The 16462-nt window shown below is 45.0% G+C and overlaps 1 long non-coding RNA gene across 1 annotated transcript; it reads right to left on the reverse strand.

Moving 5' to 3' along the window:
• Positions 1-1114: 1114 nt before the first annotated feature.
• LOC116451690 lies at positions 1115-16042 on the reverse strand. The gene is made up of 2 exons (XR_004243301.1): positions 15958-16042; positions 1115-3662 (listed from the first exon to the last, which is right to left on the reverse strand). It is a non-coding gene; the product is annotated as an uncharacterized LOC116451690 (long non-coding RNA).
• Between the last annotated feature and the right edge of the window lie 420 nt (positions 16043-16462).

A 16462-nucleotide genomic window follows, 5' to 3' on the forward strand; every position in this document is an offset into this window, starting at 1 on the left:
ACACTGTGGATCTGCTCTGTAAGTCAAAAAGGAAACCAATTTTAGCCAGATCCTCATCTTATCTGCATAACCAGACTGCCTAAGGAGCGATGCAAGGGCTGCAAGACACAGACAGGCTGTGACAAAAGGATAAAACTCTCCCAAAGAAGCAGATTCTTTCCGTGCCCTTGCCACAGGCTGTGTAACACTAACAAGTCATTAACCCAAACTTTTGGCTTCTGATGGCTGTATTGCCCACACTGCGGGTGCATAGCTGGAAACCTTTAGCCTGAATTGCTGACATCCATCTTTGTGCAGCTGGAAGCAGTGGGTGCTGTGCTTGCATGTATTAAGTGCTGTATCATGTTAAATACTCTGAAAACGCAGACGTTATGCTTTTCAGATGGAGTACCCTGAATTAGTCAAAACTGACCTTAATCCATCCACGTCTCACTCTGACCCACCTTTAGAACAAGTGTTTGGGGAGGATTAATGAAGGTGCTGAAGCACTGAGGCAGTGTAGTGGAAAGTGCTATAGAAAAAGCCGTGAGGAAATTAATAATTCTGTCTTTCAAGGAACCTGCAGGTCCCTGCTCTGGTCCTGTACAGCATGCTACAGCCTTATCACCCTCTGGGCCATTTCTCCAGGATTTCTGGAGTACACTTCTAAAGAAAGTCACAGCATGGCATGGTAGGTCCATGGCATGCCTAGTTGCAACCTCAGTACATTTTTACCATCCAGAACATGAGCACCTTGCTCTGCTTTGAAAACTGCACAGAGAAATATTGGTGCTGTATTTTCTATTGCTGTGAAATCCAAAAGTGGTCAGACATGTGAATAATGTGCTGAATAATGTGCTCTGCCTAGGCTCATGTGCTGAACAATAGGCATTGCTGAGCCCCTCGCTGACCATCTCACTGCACACACACCAACGCAGAAGGAGAAGAGTATCTGAACATGCAATTAAAGTCGTGTTCTGCTTTGACAAAAGGATGTAGATGAAGTTGCACTGACAAGAGTTCGGACATTTCTGGTTTTGTGTACTCCCCTTAATAAATTTTTGGCTACCATATATGCACACTTAAATACAGCTTGTGTACAAATGCATAAACGTGACACACACAGAGACAGCACTTGATGGATGGTTCTCCAGAAAGGTCATGTATATGTTACATACAACACTCAGTTTACATAGTATGACATTTATGTAACACTTACGAAGAGCTTTGACAGGCTGTTGTCAGTTGGCATTTGCTAAGAGAGGAAATAAATCTAATAATAAAAACAAAAAAAAAGCATTTTGGAAGAAACAATACTGCACAAATCCTTTAAAAGGACAGAATTGTCTGCACAACAAAGGCTTGGCTGATTGATGCTAAAATAAGCAGTTATGCAACAAGTAAGAAATACGATCTCCAGGGAAGAAACCAGCAACATTTCTCTTTCATCTTCATTCACCAGTGCTTATTTTCGCAAACCTGAAAGGAAAAATATAGGCAGTCTTTCGATGATGAGCACTCAAGTAGAATTAACAGATGTTTTGAAGTGAAGGACAGTCTCTGTGAGTTTTGTATGAGTTCTGCAGAGTTAAATCCCATTACTAATCCTGAGTTCCCCAAAATGCTGCAGAGCTGTCACCTCAAGGCTGCTTTCCCACCTTGGGGGAGCATTGTGCTGGAGTGATTAGGTGTGAATACCTGGATTTTAGGGGTGAATTGGCTCACCTTAGAGCTACAAAAGTGTTAAAGCAACTTCAGGAGAACAAGCATATGAAATAGTTCATCTTCAACTCTTTGGTTTAAAAAAACCTCTCAGTAAGAGTTGAGACCAGTGAAAATCTCAGTGCAGAAAAGAGAGAAGGAGGAAAGCCCAGTTGCCGCGTTGGCATCAAATTTGATTACCATAGTACAGGAGCATCAGACGGATGGGACAGGTCCATGGGAGTGCAAGTAGTCCCCAAAGAGAGCAAAAATCCACTGTCATTTTGAAGGCAGATAGAAACATTCTATTTTCTGACATTAGCTAGTGAAAAAAACACGAGGGAAGCTCAGCTCCCTTAGCCCATTCCTACTGCAACACCCATCCAGCCCTGGTGCTGGGTGTGGGAGGACCACCATGGAGCAGGGAGCTGCTCCAGTGACAGAGAGCTCCTGGAGATCCCTCAGAAACATCACACTGCTTGAAAACAGCACAGGAGACACATAGCTGCTATTTTACTGCCTTAGATGCCTTCTTTTGAGGCCTCTGGTAGCCAGAAGTCATCAAAATAACCTCATGGCTACTTTAATTCCTTTCAAGGACGAGGGCAGTGCACAGTCATTCCACGAGGGGAACAAAAGGTGATAAAAATCTTGCTCCATCCATATTCCAGCTGGGATCATCCAATATCCCAGCTATAGTCAAGATATTTAGTTTTTATTAAAATATGTATTAATTTGGAGAGTAGTAAGCAGATGCCGCAGAAGGAAAATGAACAAGCTCTGTTCTAAATTACAATAATAATCATTCCCATCTTCGAGAATGAACTACGACAGATCAAGGGAGAGATGGCTGCTATGGTCATTATATAAACTAATCCCTTTTCTTTCTTATTCATTCCGCATAATTCTTTTCCTCTCTGAAGCTAAGGAAAAACACTATACTTACAGGAGAAAAAATTTGATTTGGCAGATCAGTCGATAGTGAGATTTTGTTTGCTGTCTCAATTACCTTCAGTAGCTGGAAAACTGGTATCAAAATAAACTATAAATTAAAAAAAAAAGTAGATATAGCCCTACAAATGTCCATCCCTTGACAGATAGCTCAGTAATTCTCTATGTTCTAGCAACAGCTGCTTTAATATCTTTCAAAGAAATGGCAGCCTCACTCTGTCTGAAGGGATTGCCTTTAAGGAATGCATCCGTAAGTGGCTTTGTGCAAAGATATGTTCTTGTGGGGTTTGCACTGCATTTTTTCTGCCAAATTTCAAGATTCCTTTTTCGTTGTTGTTGCTGTTGATTCTCCTGTTTTCTATAAGTTTGCTGCTATTGCTTAATGCATCTAGTATTAATTTCATGCATTCCCCAGACTGGAAGAGCTGGGGCTTTTAGAGGGCTTTTAAGGGTAGATTGGGGAAAATGAGGACCATCAGTGGTCAGGTGAACAGCTTCCTGTGACAGGAGAGCTGCTGTAGCTCCTCCTGCGTCAGGGGGATCCTTGGGCATCTCAGCAGACCACTGCAACTCCCTTCCTGGCTTTCTTTCCTTTGCTGCCTTTTTGCTGCCTTTTCACACTTCCCACACGCGATGTGGTGAGGGGATAATGCAGCTCCTTGGACCACGTAGGACTTCATGTGAAGACATTTGACTGCTACAGGCAAAACTCTGGTTCTGGGTGATGGGTGGTGAAAACAGAAGTAGATTTAGAATAATTCAGTTGGAGGGGACCTACAAAGAACATCAGCTTGGGTTCAGCTGCCTCAGTAGGTCTGCTCTCCCTCGTGAAAGGCTATCCCACAGGCAGGACATGCCATTGCAAGCCCTTGTCCTGCCCATTCCCACCCCACAACCTAGGAAAGATCCACCGAGGTGTAAATGCCATCGTGTTGTACTCCCTGAGCAGGCCAGCAGAGCTTTCCTCCTCCTGCAGGTGTCCTGGCTTGGGAGGGAGGTTCACAGTCCAGTGCAATCGCGTGTCTTCCTACCTGCAAATCCCACCACAGAACATGCAATTATTCTCCCAGTTCAAAAAAAAATGAGAGACATTAATGATCCCAGTCACAATTCAATGCACCATTTGAGTGAAGGGTACATATGCTAAACAATACATGCATCAGGACTGCATTAATCCACATTTTATATGGATTCCCTCTAGACATTCAGTTTATAACCAAGCTGGCTATTTCCCTGTATTTCTCTGGAGTTGGAGGGTGTGAAAAAGACATTTCCATTTCATTGACTAAGTTCCCAAGGGGAGAGTTTATGAAAGTGCAAGTGCATAATTTACTGCCTGACAGGATGAAGATGGTATCTGGTTTTCAAAAAATAGTGTACCCTGAAAAACAAAATTGCTAGAACAGACATTTGTTTTCCTTAAGTACCATATTTTAGAAGCATTTAATTTAGCTTAGAAGCACCGTTAAAAATATATGCATTGTAAATTGCAGCTGTATAACACGATATTTATCAGATAATGTCACTGAATAGTCTCCTGTTGCAATATAAATGCCAAGGCATTTATAGAAAATAAATGTTGAAGTAGTGAGCTTTCTTTTCAAAGTGGAAAACCATTATCTCATCTGAAAGTCATAAATAAAATTATGAGGGTTTGCTTACAGGGTTGGTTTTAAGCATAGGGGGGCTGACATGGACACACCAAGTTCATCCATCCATCCATCCATCCATCCATCCATCCCATCTCCCAGTCAGAGGAGCAACACACCTGGCATGGCTCAACTGGTACATGAACACAAAAAATATGTGTCTAAAATAACTTTTACATACAAGAAGTGGCTGGATGGATGGATAGCTGATTCACCGACACGTCAGCAGGACACACCACACAACAGCACCCAGGTTTCTGGGCCACATTCAGGAGAAAATACGTCAATCCTGGTAGCTCCTTGCGGAGGAGATCCCACACTGAGCATTTCCTGTCTGTGAGCACTGAGGACCTCTAGGCTGTGCACCATATTAGTAAAATGTCACAGCAACAAGAGCATGGAGACATGTTAGATCACCCATTCTGTCGTCTCCTGGGGTAGGGTTACAGCCCTTCTGTGGAGGATGTACCAGCTACTGATTTGAATTTACCTTTTCCCTTTGAAAGTAGCCACTCTTCACTAGCCGTTCCAGACTGCTGAGCAGCCCCACATCTGTCTGAGCTCCATGGATGAGCTTTGGTGAGCTCCACAGATGACAGGCAACCATTGAAACAACAATTCTTGCATGCCAGGACTTTAACACATTGTATATGCAATGCATACCCCCTTACAATGGTTATAATCTTCAAATCAATCCTACCTGGCAGTGGAAGTTTAACATTAATGACTTTCTTATTATGGATGGAAAAACCTTTCAGAGCTAATGAGCAGAAACAAGATCACTTGCTCCTAGCTGAGGAGGTGACTCCGCGGTCACGACCAACACTTGGGGCAGAGCTGTAAGTGCTTGCTTTAGCACAGCCCGAAGAGTTGGTCTGGCAGGTTACACTGCCTCTGCCTTTGGAGCTGAGACCTGGGTTCAGAAAATGCTTTAAGGTTCTCAGCTCCTTAAAATAAAGATACCAGGAAAAGGTTCTTCACCCAGAGGGTGGTTGGGCACTGGAACAGGCTCCCCAGGGAGGAGGTCACAGCACCAAGCCTGACAGAGCTCAAGGAGCATTTGGACAACACCCTCAGGTACATGGTAGGATTTCTGGGGTTGTCCTGTGCAGGAGTTGGACTCGATGAAGTATGGGTCTCTTCCAACTCAGGGCATTCTATGAACACTATCAGCAGGGAGGAGGCAGCCACCCATCACCCTTCCCTGCAACAGGAGCTGGGGCTGTGGTCCCAGGGGAAGCCTTGCTCTCCCCAGCCAGGGACAGCTGCCGAGGTGTGAAATTGGGGGGGTTCAGTTTAATTTTATCTTGACAGCCAGGAGAAAACAGGACTCGACCAGTTACACGTTTAATTTCCAAGCTGGTCCCGAAGGGCAGGAGGAGCGGGTGAGCCAGCGAGGGTGAGCTCCTGGCCCAAGCGTGCCAGGCATCCCGCAGTACCCTGGGGTGGTGGCATCTGCCCTGGCATACCTCAGGGAGCAGCAGCCGCAAGCCTGGCTGCTGGAGGAAAAATAAACAACTACAGTGAGTCACAAAGGCAAGCAGCATATGACGGGGACAGGTACTTATGCAAATAAACTGTTAACACCCAGCCAGACAGAGCTGATAAGCCTCCTAGGCCAGCTGGAGGCTTCTTCATCCTGCTGGGGGGAGGCGGAGGAAAACAGCTCTAGGACAACAACAGAAACCGAAAAGCAAGAGCAAGGCAGCTCTGGAAAGGCTGCACGGGGATGCCTGGTTTGGGTACCAATCTGCTGCACCCTGCCATGCCAGTGTGTCCCTGGGCTGCTCTGCTTCCAGAAGCATCCTGCAGTGCCAGCGTGGGTTAGTCTGTGCCGTGGTGCTCGTCACTGAGATCTCCTGGGGGTGCTGGGCGCCTGCCAGGACACGTTTCCCCCCATGCCCACGGCAGCAAGGTACTCCATTCTGAGCAAAGTTTGAGATTTGTGAGGTTGTGGAACAGGGGGTGCATGGGGAGCTGCCTTCCCGTTTGGAATATTCCTGTAATTCTTCCCCCTGCCCTCTCAGCTGACCAACCCCCTCAGAAGCATGAATGAGTGGCAAATTATCCTTCTGCAACACTGCTGGGGATCCCCCCGGAAGCTTCATATCTGGCCTGGCTGGGCTGCTGATAATCAGATAGAGGGGTTTAAAATAATCAAGCCTAAGCAGCTGAAATTCAAACTGGAATAGGTAATGGGGTCAGAAAACAAACACTGCAGCCCGGGCACAGGCGGGGGCTCTGCAGGGCACCACACACTCGAGGTGGGCTGAGCTGGGAGCTGTGTTGCTTCCTCAGGATGCTGCCCAAAAACCAGAGTGTCCCAAGCCCTGCACTTCTCTGGTAGTGGGAAAGCTGTGCAAAAGACCCCAAATGTTTCACAGGGACTCTTGAGAGCCTTCTCCCCCCATTGCAGCCATCACCAAAAGCCTGAGTTGTAGATGAAAGGATTTTGCTGCCCCAGAGCTCCGATAGTCCCAGTCCCAGCAGTGCCAGCAGCTCAGAAGATGTGGGACACCTCCCTGCTCCTGCAGCATCATCACCCACTCATGGTTCACGGGTCCCCATCCCAAGCTGGCTCTGCCAACACCTCCACCTGCCTTGTCTGTGGGCAGGGAAGAGGGGACAGAAGCACCAAGGAAAGGGAGAATTTTAAGTTTAGGGAATTTGTTTTGCCCGCTGCTCAGATTTCCAGCTTGTTTTAATGACGTAATGCTCCAATGGTGAGAAGCCAAAGTTTGCCCTTCCTGTGGTTGTCCCTTAGGAAAAGCATATTACTGCAATGTGAAACTGAAAATTGAAACAGGCTGGTGCTTCACCAGAGAAAAGGCCTCTCCCTTTTCCCTATTCAGTGAGGCAGGGATGAATGTTGTGAGGTTTGAAAGAAAAACTGAAAAAGCCTTTAATTAATCCCTGGAGGCTAAACCCTGCCAGATATGGACAGGATTTCTCCTCTGCCTCCTTTTCAGAGCAAGAACATGAAGCTGCCTTCCTGCTGCAGCTCTTTCCGGGGGATTCTCAGGTCTCAGAGGAGGATCCAAAGCATTTTCCAGAGCTTTTTTTGTGGAGAGAATGGCTGCCAGGGAAGCCTCATTGCTGTCCCAGGACAGTGAGGAGACAGGGAGCCCCTGCTCAGACTTTTGGAAGCTTTTACCTGCTGGGAGGAAACTTTCTGAGTTCAAGGTCAGGTCTGTTTGTCTTCCCTCCTGACAGACGTAAACTGTTATGCAATATTCAGGAAGTCACTTTTATCAGACTCAATTCAATTTCTAAGATTAAGAGCACGGAAAAACAAATACTAGTGCTGGATGGAAAGTGCTGGCACTAACCAGTCCAACACTGTTTGGACAAGGATTGCTAATAGGGTATCTCTTATTTCCACAAGTCAGTAGAGGCAGGTTACAAAATATGCTGCTTTTATGGGAGGCTGATGATGAGGAGGAGGAAAATTAACTGTTGCTTAGAGGGCAGAAACCATAGCGAAGTTTTTTTGGAGAGCAACCTCTGTGTTTGCTACTGCAGCATGTGGGAGCATCCCAGGGTATAAATTCGGGGCTCAGCCCCTGGCAGAGGGCAGAGGACTGCATTATTAACAGTACCAGTGCTGGACACCTTTGCTTGGCTACAGCTGCCCTGGTGCCTGGCAGGGGTATGGCTGCAGGACAGGTAAAGGCTTTGCTCACAAAAAACCCAACGTGCAAGGGAACAGACAAAATACAGAGCATGTGCAGTTTTCACAGGGATCATCAGCTGGCACAGCACAACAACTTCATTCAGAAAATGTACTGGGAGAAGGCACTGGAGAAAAGAAATCTTAACTTGCAGAGGGAAAACTGTCCTAAGCAAGACCCAAGCTGATCCAATGATCCAGAAGTCCTAGGGTCCTTAAAGAAAAACAGAAGGAACTGCAATGGAGGAGGATGGATCATTTGATCTGTGGAGCTCCATGCCAGGGATCACACCAGCCCCAGCCCAGAAGACGTACCTGCTTTCATGACACTTTTTGCAAACAAGGCCCTTATAAAGTTTCAATCATCACCACTATTGAGACTAGTTCAGTGCTTTCTGTTGGTATAGGAAAAAATGTTGAAATTTAGCTTCCAGCACTGTAAACTCCCTTAATTCAGTACTGTGTATATAGATATTATACACAGAGAAAGTTAAAATGTAGAAATAAGGAGCTCGGGAGTTTGGTAAAAGCTAAAGGAGAACCTGAGGTTTGAAAGAAAACCATTAGCAATAGCAGATTTGTGAGTTCAGCTGTGGGAAGGACCACAAAATCCTAGCACATGCTATATATCTTCTTTTTATTGACTGCTTTGTGGGAAGCTGCATTTCTTGTTGGAGTTGGGAGCTACAGCTTGCACTCTGTGTTGATTTTGATTATAGAGTGGTGGTAATTAAACCTCTGGAGCATTAAGTTACCATTTTAACCAAATGCCTGCATTTTATCTTGATGGGAAATTGGGAGTGAGACTCAGATTTTCACAGTAAATAAAAACTGTTGGCTGTTTCACAGATAATCCTTTTCCTCAGCTTATGTATGAGAAAATCCTCCTGTACAGTTTCTTCCATCCTTTTGCAAAGGCACACACACTCCTTGAAGAAGCTCAGCAGCAGCACTGCCAGGTTCTGCACACTGTTCATCTTGTAAAATAATAATTATAATCATAATGTGCCTCCTTAATGACACTTTTAATCCAGAGACCAGTATTCTTATCTCCATGTAAGCAAACAGAAGCATGCAGAATTTTGCTCCAGTGATATAAGTGGCCAAGGTCAAAGTCAGGAGTTACCCAGCACCCAGGTTCAGTCTATCAGCAATATCCACTGCCTGGCTCTGAGGTAACGCTCTTATCTACAGACAGATAGGGAAGGTGCAAATCTGGTTAATTCTTAGACAGTTCTGTGTTGACAGGCACAGGTCTGCCTCGCTGCACACCTGTAGCTTAGGAATTGGCCATTACAGCCATTTCAGGTTGTTACTTTCACTGAGTACAACCCTGAGCCTACCTGGACAAGTGACTGAACCAGGTGAATCCCTTAAATCCACTATTTTATTGCAATTAACAGCAATATTGCTGAAGTAAGACTGAGATGCTCAGCAAAAGGCTGTGAGGCCGCAGTGTGCACTGGCTGCCTTCCGTGCAGGCAGGGGCATTAAGTGCTCTGGAGATCAGTGATTCTGATAATAAACAGTTGCTTGTGCAGAGGATTGGGCTCAGCCCTTTCAAAGCGCAGCCGTTGCCACAGAATCTTTCATCCTCTGCTTTCGGAGTAAAGTGCATCCTCCCTGCCCAGAGCAGCAGCAGGTTTACCACAAAATGCTTGCAGGGTTTGCCGTCTGCAGAGGCAGGTATTACTCACCCAGTGGCTCCTCATGCAAATGAGCTGCTGTCACTGGGATAGCAGAGCCAGGAGCTGGAATTGAGGCTGCTAGAGATGCCCATCTGTGCGTGCCACCTGAGACCAGGGACAGCCACAGGATTCCTTTGGGACCATGTTTCTCAGCAGACAGTGTTCCTGCAGATCTGCAGGTTCACTGGTCACACTGGAGCCCCGGGAGCTGCATCTTTTGGTGGGGACCAGAGCCTGAGACTGCATCACTTCACCTTCACTATCACTCCCCCTCCAGCCATTTGTTGAGAGGAAATGTCTGTCACAGCACATGGGGGCAGGTACAGAGACTCCTGCACACCTCAGGAGAGCTCCTGGCTGCACAGCTCCCTCAGGCAGAGCTCTCAGGAGGAGATCCCTCAAGCACTCCCTCCTCAGCAAGGTCACATGAACTCAGGCGTGGTCTGTGTCACCTGCCAGAGATCAGGAGCAGCACTGCTCCTCAGCGTCCCACCCCATCTGCATGAGGAGTTTGGGATCTCCTGGTGGAAACCCAAGAAAACCCTGAAACAAAGTTGTGATGGAGGCTTCTCTAGATAGAAACACAGTTGCTGCTGATGTGGTTGGGAACTCAAATAGAGTAGGGCAGCTTCCAATTCGAAGAGGATCACAAAGAAGTCACTTATTTTGGAGAAACCTTGAAGGAGTACAAATTATTCTATTCTTATCTAATAAACGTAATGAAAACTGAAGTATTGCTACTGATGCTACTGGATCCAGGATTTCACACCTTCTTCCTATCATACCATGCTGAGATATGATGCCCTCCAAGTGTAACTGATAAATCCCTCAACCAATTTCCAACTGTTCTATATCCTGGTTTTATACTCTAACACAAACAAAACAAAAAAATCAATATAAAACCCTCATTTTTTTCCAAACCAAGCAAACTAAGGAAGGAAAACAGATCTACTTAATGTTTCTAGATGTAAATATTTAGGGTAAGAGAAAGAAAAAGCTGATTATCTTCTCCATTTGACAGGACAAATATAAATGCATCTTCTTTGAAAGATTTATCTAAGCATTATTCTGCATTCTGACATTAAGGGAAATGTTGCCTGTTTGCATCTTTTCCCAGGAATGGTAAACTGCTCTGGTGGTTTGGAAAAATTTAAGTAAGAATCTATTTTTCAATTATTTTTCTTTTTTTCCACAGACCACTGCCATTCTTTATTTGAGTGATGGCCAGAGTTATAAAGGATAAGCCACCACAAGACAAAATTTTCTCAGAATATTTTTCTGCTATGAACTTCTGGAAACAGCAAAAGAAACCAAGTTTGTGTGAAGCTGGTGTCCCATCAGGAAGAACCAGGCTGGATACACCCACAGTCACCAACGTTATGTGACACCAAGTAAGTTACCAGAATCAGTAATGATATAAAAAAAAAATCCATTAATCAATAAATAAATTGGGGAGATACCCAAATAACTCAAAAAGACTGCAAGAGCTCTACAGAGCAGCTCAGTCACTGTTTTCTACCCCCCACACCCCCAATCAGTCAGGAATAGGTTGTTTTCTGCCATCCTCCTTCTTTTCCCCATTTTCTTTTCACCCAAGTGATAGCACACTGGATTTCTCTGGAATTATGTCTCAAATTTGCTCTTTTTATCATGTCTAAAACTTTTTTTTTTAAATAATCTCCTCCAAGCCTCCCTCTTCTTGCATCTGTTATTACAAACTTCAATTTTAGCAGCTACCCTCAAGGCCACATCAATTCACTCCACAACCATACCAGTCCTTCAGTTACATAATTTACGAGCTTCTTGCCTTCTACTCTTTATTCCTGTTACCTTTGCACATCTCCTCTTACCTGGCTGAACAGCCTACCTACATACAGCCAGCCCACAACCTTTACCCCACCAGGCTCTATAATCCTTCTGTCAGCTCCTTCCCAAAGCACAGACTCACATTCTGCCCAGCTTTCTTTTAAGCCTGGGAAAACCTTCCCGATAAAATCTGAACAGCCACTCCTTTCTCCTCCTTCAAAACTATCCTTACATCTCACTTCTGCCAAAAAAACAGCCAAACTCAGCTTCGGCTGTGGCTGGGCAACATGAACCAGGATTTTCTTCCCTCCTTTCCTTGCTCCCTACCTCTGCTCTCAGCTAAGCATTAGCCTAACCAAATTATGCTACCAAAGAAATGTCGTTGCCACACACACACACATATATATGTATATATACACACATATTTTGTGTGTGTGCATGTGCTGTATCTCCTTGGTTCCTAGTGCCTGCAGAACATAAGACACTCAGATTGCCTTTTTCCCTCTGCTTTTGCAGAGCACGTCACAGAGCCATGGCTCAATTCCTGTGCATGCTCCCAGAATATAAACATGTGCTGATAACAGAACAGTCCCTGAAGGAGAGGTACAGCAGAGCTGGGAACCAGCAGTGAACTGCAACTATCACTGGTGCAGAGCAGACGGGGAAAGGAGATCAGACTGATCAGATAAGGGCCTGGAGTGTCAGGACAAGGGGGAATGGCTTCAAACTGTCAGAGGTTGGTTATTACAAGAAGTTCTTCCCTGTGAGGGTGGTGAGGCCCTGGCACAGGTTGCCCAGAAAAGCTGTGGCTGCCCCATCCCTGGAAGTGTTCAAGGACAACTTGAATGGGGCTTGGAGCAACCTGGTTTAGTAGTTGTCCCTGCCCATGGCAGGGTATTGAAACTGTGCTTTAAGGTCCCTTCCAACCCAAACCATTCTATCATGATTCATTGATGAATAATAAATCAAGATTACAGTTAAAATATCCTTTATGTAGTAAAACACTTGAATTAATTAAGCACAGAAGAATAAGATAGAAATCTCTCGCATATATTTCCAGTGACTCCAGCGCATGATGAATCTGAGAAATGCAGCTGAGGTGTGAGGACACAACCAAAGTTATTGTACCAAGGTGGGTCTGTACTGCCCAAATGTCCCTTTTCCTGTTGTCATGATGTGGGACAAACAGCAGGTCTCACATAACACAGGACCAGGTATGTTCCCAGAAAAGCTGAAGCCATGGCCAAGTAAGAGGCTTGGAGTATGTTCCAGAGTGGATGTTGCTGTGGTTCCAGGTAAAATATTGTGTATAAAATATTACACGTGGGGAGCTGAGTGTATCACTTGGCTGGAGAGGATGACACACTTACAAAAATCCTATTAGGATGTCTTCAGTGTCCAGGTACCCTTAAAAAAGCTGTTCCTAAATAGTTGATATAAATTGCAGGTTTTTTGTAAGTACAAACTATGTAGTTTCTGTGTTCTTTGTAGATTTCTGTGACAAGAGTGAAATACAAGAGCAGAGAGCACTGAAACTGGTGGTATCAGGTGTGAGAGTAAGTGACCACCAGCATGCTCAGAAGCTCCTGTATTTCCCTGGTCCAGCCCACCGTAAAGCTTACACGCAGTTAGAAGCATCCCAGATTCCCTGTACTTAAACTAAACTTTGTTTCCAGCAAAAAACTCCCAGAGTTTTCAGCCTTAACTCCTAAGCCAAACCCCATATTACAACAGCTAAAATGTCAGAGCTAATTAAGAGGAGGAAGCCATGCAGGAACCAGCCAAGATGTGCATCTGCCACCAAGGAGAAACCCCATTCCTGCAGTGTGTGCCAGGACCCGGCGTGCACACCACGTCCTCCCAGAGGCAGAGAGCTGGCTGGCAATTTGGTCAACCCTGAATGACATGCTGGAGTGCTGACTTCCCTTGTGGTTTCAAAAAAAAAAATTAGCTTTAAACCCATGATTTTAAGTGATGCCCAGGGGTATGTTTAAGGAACAGCCAGCCAAATTCCACCCTGACTGCTGGAGCACCGTTGGGCTCCGATGGGGTTGCGCAGTAGATAAGAGACCACAGTGTTTGGGCAATTAGTTTTAACCATTATTATATAATATTGATGTCATATTGACTACACATATATATGCTGGCACGGGGACTGGAATTACATTGATTTATTAAGTTGATAGCATGCACTGGTGCCAAGCTACCAGGTCATTGATCAGCTGCCTGGGCTGAACTTCAGCATGTAATTTCCAGCACAATGTGACTGATCAGCAATACCATAATTGGTTGCAAATGTCCTTCCTTCTATTTGTTTTGTTAAGTGGCTTTTTCATTAACGCAGCAGAGCCAAGAGAATAAATATGACTTTACTATTGGACTGCAGGCAGAGAATAGCTGAGTACTGGATGCAGACTGGGACAGGACTGCAATATTGTCAAGCCAGCACTGTTCACTCCTTTTTTTGTTATAAATTTTCTATTTTCCTGCATTTAGGGCCCTGATTGCTTCAGAAGAGATGGCCTTTGGCTAGAAGGGACTTGGCTGACACTATGTTCAGTAAAACACAAATTTATTGAATTCATGCCCCCAAATGCTCTAATTCAATAGGTTTATTATTCGGCAAAGCCATGATGTCTCTACTTAGAATATGGCCCTCAGATGTCCCTGCTAAGAGAGGAAACTAAGTCCAGTCCTTGGGAACAGGCTCTCTGCTCCTTACAGTAACACCCAGTCATCTGAACGAGCTGGAACACTCAGAATTAGGCACAGAGACTGCAGGGGAGGTGGCACCTCCCTCCTGAACACCAAAGCCAAGGCTGAACCAAGCAGTGGGTCCCTTCTCCAGAGCCTCATCCCAGCTCAGCTTCTGCAACACAGCCCTGCACATCTGCAGGATCACATGAAGTGAGCCTTGTTCTTTGAGAGAGCAAAAAGTGCCAGATACGCTCTGGGCCTAAGTGAGTTGCAAAGTTCCTGAAAATACTGACTCAAGCGTTGTATCTGTGAGCAAGTGCAATTATTTGAACAGGAGAAAGACAGAAGTGAGCCGCTGTGGCACCAACTATCCCATGAAATAGCTCTGTACATGACCCAGATTATTGCATGCCCTTTCTGATTTCCAACAGATAAATAAATCATTGTTTTCTGGGTGTGTGACTCCTCAGTACCTGCTTTTAAATGCTCTTTCCACCTGTTATTTTACACTGTTCTATCAATGTCAGCCCATTTCTGGCTATATTCTAAACATACATAATTGCGTAGGACCAGAGCAGGAGTAGTGGTTATCCGGTGACTTCACAGCAATGAAACATTATTACAGACCTTTCACATGAGTCACCACAATGCGTTAGAGGAGCAAAGGCAATAAAAAAAATAAATGTCAAAAAGAATAAAGGTATTGAGTCAGGAGAAAAGAACCAATCCATTATTTTTCACTGTTTTCAGCTGTTTAGGACTTTATACTTTGATAATTTTCATCCGCGGGACTCTGCCAAATAGAGCCATTGTTTCTCTCCTGTTAGCTCCCTGAAAATATCTGGCAATGGTTTACTCCAGCATGAATAAAACTAAAGACTAAGCTACTTAACCAATGTGTGTTCTTTGAAGTATTGGATTTAAATCTCCAGGATGCCAGCATGTTGCAAACAGCCACACTTCATTAATGATGCTGAAACATTTCCTCAAAAGAAATCAGAATGGAAGTGTTTGATATCTATTGTTTTATTTTCTGTTCAATTCAGTTGCAGGTTTCAAAGGGCTCTGGAGGGCCAGACCTGCAGGGCTGCTGGAGCACCAGCACTGGGGATGATGCAATTTGACTGAAGCAATGGTGAACAAGGCATCATTCCCTACCTGTTCAGGGCATACTGGGCTGAGGACTCTGATTTTGTCCACACTTTATAAAGAGCTCAGCATAGTCATTACTCAACAAATAACTAAAAGAAACAAGTTTGTAATTTGGTTTGTTCAGAGGGTTGTAAATTATTAGAATTTACTATACCCTGCTGCATGTACAACCCAGGGAAAACATCCTTCATGTAAGGGCCTGTCCTGCAACTTCTGCTCAGAGCATTTGCTCCTTGAGTGGGGTCACAGAACCCGTCATCCTCATTAATGTGATGAAGCAGCAGGCACCCTCCCCCTATATTTAATTTTGAATGTGCTCTTCAGTGCTCCAGTGCCTGGACCTGCTGAGCCCCCCCACCTCCCATCCCAACTTGGCTCCTTCCCACATTGCTGACTACTTCTGTCCCATCAGAAGACTACTGCTCCTTCCAAAGCCTAAATCCCAATTTCACAGGAGCTCTACCTCCCCAAAATCCAGAGCAGTGCTCCCAGCAACGTGCACAGCAAACCAGAAGGTCGCTTTTCATGTAAAGGGCAACATAAATGTGCCCAAAACAACTGGAGGGATGCATTAATTGAGCCTTGAGTTTTTTCACCCCTGCTCTTGGTAGGGAAGAAGGTTTGCAGCTATTCCAGAAGTTTTACATGAGAGGGAAACACTCACCAGCTCTCAATGATCTGTCAAGGGCAGTGTCTGCTTCTTGGCAGGAGCCTCTGCTGAAACACCAGCAAGCATCTCTCCCGCTCCCAGCACAGCACTGCTGCCAGTGACTAAGCAGTTTCTATAAATCAAGCTGCAGCAGAGTTCAGAAGCCTAATAATAATCTGCAAATGTACAGTAATAATAATATGGTGGTTTTAATGGTAAGAAGGTCACAGATAAGTATAATAGGCACTCTGATGTTGAGACTTGTAGCTTGGTTTTGAATAATTTTAACTTTCTATTTGATGTCTAGTCTTAGAGCAGTAGAAACTGGAATTAAACAATGCAATTAAAACACAGCAAAGCTGTAATCTGATTTTATGTCCTACTTCTAGCCTTGCTGCTTCACCTTTTCCTCTGAGCCCTTCGTCTCTCCCACGATGAAGTATTTGTCATTGCCTGTTTGGGGGTTGGAACCGGCTTGCCTGCTGGGATGCCAGCAGTGCTGCTGTTCCCCATCCTGCTC

This window comes from Corvus moneduloides, chromosome 15 (assembly GCF_009650955.1).
Source record: "Corvus moneduloides isolate bCorMon1 chromosome 15, bCorMon1.pri, whole genome shotgun sequence".
Classification (NCBI taxonomy): domain Eukaryota; kingdom Metazoa; phylum Chordata; class Aves; order Passeriformes; family Corvidae; genus Corvus; species Corvus moneduloides.